The sequence below is a fragment of the Saccoglossus kowalevskii genome, chromosome 9 (assembly GCF_978046115.1).
Source record: "Saccoglossus kowalevskii chromosome 9, keSacKowa6.1, whole genome shotgun sequence".
Classification (NCBI taxonomy): domain Eukaryota; kingdom Metazoa; phylum Hemichordata; class Enteropneusta; family Harrimaniidae; genus Saccoglossus; species Saccoglossus kowalevskii.
In genome coordinates, this window is record NC_140649.1 from 23,321,052 (window position 1) to 23,325,532 (window position 4,481).

A 4,481-nucleotide genomic window follows, 5' to 3' on the forward strand; every position below is an offset into this window, starting at 1 on the left:
AAGCACGGATGAACAAAGAATCGCATGTGTCGTATACTAATTTAAACAAGCCATGTATGGCACAGTCCCCAGTAGTTTAAATATAGTTGGATTTAAATACAGTTGGAACATAAATATTTCACTGATATAAACACAGAAGCTTATGCTTATTCATCAAATGGGTACTTGTTCACATTGAGAAACATTGCTCTGGAACAGCAATAGTTAAAACTAAATGACCACCAGTCGCCCATTTTGAATACATCTGTATATCTATGACATGACGTATAATGAATATATAAAATTTGAACATAATCGGTCAAAGCATGTCAAAGATATGGCTTTAGAACCGCATTCATTAAAACAACATGGCCGCCAATCAGCCATTTTGATTCCGATCTGGAAAAATGGCATGCATCAAGGTCCCATAATATACGTATAAATGATGTGCATATCTATGATATTATGTTTGATGTATGTGTGAAGTTTGGATGTAATTGGTCAAGACAACTCTAAGATACAAGTCCAGACGCACGCACGGACGCACGTACATGAACAAACCGAAACATAGTCCGATCATGTGTAAATTTATATGATAAAATTGTGTTAGCGGTGCCCATCGGTTTTTTTTAAAACATCGCCGCTATATTCAGCTGTATCTTATTATTTCTTCGATACAATTCTTTGAAGAAAATTCATTGTATTTTGGGGTGACTGCTGGCTTCAAAGCTCAAGCACAAATTCTAATAATTAATAAGACGTGATTATAATAATATACAAAATCGCATGTTAACATTTGATGTGAATGATATCCATCATTTTTTTTCATGTTTTAGTTGATCTGAAACTGCGTCGTATTTTTACAATGATATGGTTGGTAAATTTGAAATCCAGTTCAAAATGTTTTTATTCAGTAATTCGAATACCATGTCATGGGAATAATTTTATGAATAAGTTTACGCATCGGACGTGTGTTGATCATTCCTGTCTTTGGATTGTTGGGATATGACAAATACTATATAACAAATGACGCCTGTCATTTGGCAATATTGGCTCAGATCAGAAAACCATCATTATGAATGCATTTGCATATGTATGATATCATGTATTATTTTTGTGTTACGTTATGTGTTAACTGGAGTCAGCCTAAATAAAATTGTTTTTAATGAGAATAACATCCAGCTCTACTAAAGTTAAATAGAGTTATATTTACCATACTTCTATCGAATGAGTAGTAATGAAATGACTTAAATTATTGATGTAAAACTATGTTAACTTACGTCTCACAATAAGTCGCATAAAACCATTATTTCCATTTTGTCGTTGTTGTTCAGTAGTATAACATTCATAAATTCCTTCATCTGATGGTTTAGCTGATGTAATAGTAATACTACTTTGTCCATTCAATGCTTCTATATCTACACTATTATGTTTCCATTTCAATTGTGATTCTGATATTGATGTTAATTGTATGGTCATTGTCAATGTTACATCATCTCCCCAACTCACTGTCTTGGTTTGACTCTCTGGGTATATTTCAGCTACAGAAAATATAATAGATATTAGAACAATCTTACCAACTTCCACAGTCCCTCTTTTCATGTAATCATTATATGATAACTAAAAGGTTACATGTTTCATGTGCACAACGTTGTATGCTACTGCATGTATACAGCAATGCTGTAGGCACTGTGAGTACATAAGAAATGATGTATGGTACTGCAACTACACATAAATTATGCAATTACACAGCACTGCAATTTTGCAGGCTACTATTTGTACACATCAATGATGAAGAAAACTCTGAGTACATAATGTCGTAGGCTACTGTGAGTACACAGCAATTATGTACGGTACTGCAAGTATACAGAAGTCATGTAGAACATTTCGAATACACAGCAACATTGCAGGCTAGTATTAGTACACACCATTGATGAAGATAAGTGCGAATACACAGGTGTATGGTACTGCGACTACACAGCAATGCTGCAGTCTGCTGCAAGTACAAGACAATGTTGTATGCTAATGTGAGTACATAGCAAAGATGTAGGTTATTGGGAGTACACAGCAATGATGTAGGCTACTGTGAGTACACAGCAATGTTGTAGAGTATTCTTAGTACATATGGTTTGATCTACTCAACTTGTGATATTACCTGTACTGTTTGTATTGATTGTACACATCTTAAGTATTATAGGAATATACATATGGTCTACCTGAACCTGTAGGTAAGTTGAGCCGTATTGTATAGTCATGTCTACTGTTATGGTTTGATCTACTCACTATGCTATTTGTACTGTTTGTATCGACTGAAATATTGCAGTAATATACACCTAGTCTACAAAACAACGTTGATTCCAAGGTACTACTGTTGATCCAAATTTGACGTTTGTATTCAAATTTTATTTGGCATCATTATGCTGTTCGTGGTATGCATCCTAACCGACACTAGAATAGATTATATTCTTCGAGCGAACTATGTGGTAGTATTTGAGAAAGTGATGAATCACGACGTTAGTCTACTATCCTGGCATCATACACTACTTGTACCTTATTTAAGGTTACTGAGCCTCAAAACGTTAACGCATTGTTTGTTAAAGCATACAAAAAAACATGATTCGTTTCTGTGTACTATGGTCAATTAAATGATTGAAAGGGTGTCATGAGACGAAGGAGCAAACTGCGTTATATTTCAGGAAGCGGAAAGCCGCAAAGACGTCATAATTTCGAAACAACAAAAGTCTTATCATGCTTTATATTGGAGGGATAGCAAGAACTTTATTCAGTACTGCGACTGCAGAAGACATACTAATTATTCAAAACAAATGTTGATCATGACTAAGAACAGACGGTACATTAATTCAAAAGGATTGAAATTGGATAATATATTACATGACAAACACAACTTGAATGCAGTTCACTTTAATCATAAAGAACTAATAAAGTTCCAAAAAATGTAGTTAACAAAGGCTCATGTATCTGGAAATGTTTTTATTTATTATTCAAATAGGACGATCAGCGCCACCATTTATTACATATAATAGAAATGTGTATTGCATCGAAACTGTTGCAAGCACTGCCAATCCAAATAATATAATCTAGAATTCTCAAATGGGTACTACAACGCATGTGCCAACGTATTAAAATACAATACCTATGATCTAGGTTTTAACAATATGGAGAACCACTACCACAACGCAGACACAAAATTCAATAGAACAAATGCAAACGTATATACAATATCAAAATCCTCTATTCTCTCAACAAAGACATACTTTCATATATACAAAGTTCCCAGCAGATTTATTCATATTTTCACTTTGACCAGGACACATCAACAATCGGGTGAAAACAGACCGCAAACTTACCCGATTATTTCGACATAAAGAAAAATAGCATCCAAAACATCTACATGTCATGTACCGAAATCATTATGTGTATCGAAGTCATCATGTATCCAATATGTATACGATGACGACAGAATGAATATAAGGAAATTATGTAATGTACACAAACCTGGACTACAATCTGTTTATTTTTGACATCGGAAAAATATGTTATTATTTAATATCTTAACACTATACAATTAACCTTGGATTGTGACTCCATGAACATTAACAAAAATCAAGTATATGCATCATGCATTGTAAAAATGTCCTATAGTATACATACATATACTCATAACCTTAGACAAGGCTTACAAAACACATCACACATTATTAACATGTCCTTCATGTTATTTAAATTACAAAACTGTATCTTCTGTATATAAAGCTCCATGAAAAGAAGAACTGCACGAACTTACACTATACACGAGTGTGCAATAACTAATATAATACTTGCAATACGCTACAATGAATACGAACGTTAATATTCCTACTGACAACACAACCCAGAGCAGAGACAATAGTAACATATTCAACATTATAGACAGTTTAAAATGTATTACAATAGTGACATCACGTAAAGACGTTTAATTCACATGAAGTTACAGAATTGATTAGAAATAATAACTTGCAAGATTAAAATAGACATAAAAAAACATATTTTAAGATCATCATAACGCATGGAATATTAACTATTTCGTCGTGGCGAACCCGCAATTCTTTGAGACATACCCCTGGCAATCACGTAACCGTGCAAATGATTCAAATCAATGGTCGGTCACATGTTTACTCTGCCACAACTTAGGATTTTATTTAGGAGGAAGTAAGATTTTGTAAGAAAAGTTAAAATAGGGGTATGACTGTTTCTGGCTTGTTGGGTATGAAGCTTTAGTATAGTAATCAAAAAATGTGTGTTTCTTTCTGTTGAGTATAGTAATTCTACAGTATAAGGGTTATCTGATAAGCGAGTTGAATTTCCGCAGTCTCTGTGTTCCTTTCAGCAAGAATATCGTGGACAGAAAATAATGACTAACCTCTTTCTCTGTAAACCAAACTTTCACCATACGTGTATTAGAAAATATTAGTATAGCTATATATAATTTATTTTATAAAATA

The 4,481-nt window shown here is 33.4% G+C and overlaps 1 protein-coding gene across 1 annotated transcript in view; it reads right to left on the bottom strand.

Moving 5' to 3' along the window:
* The window catches only part of LOC102807833 (uncharacterized), a 150,327-nt gene that overhangs the window by 21,921 nt on the left and 123,925 nt on the right, over nucleotides 1-4,481 (bottom strand). The window lies entirely within an intron of this gene.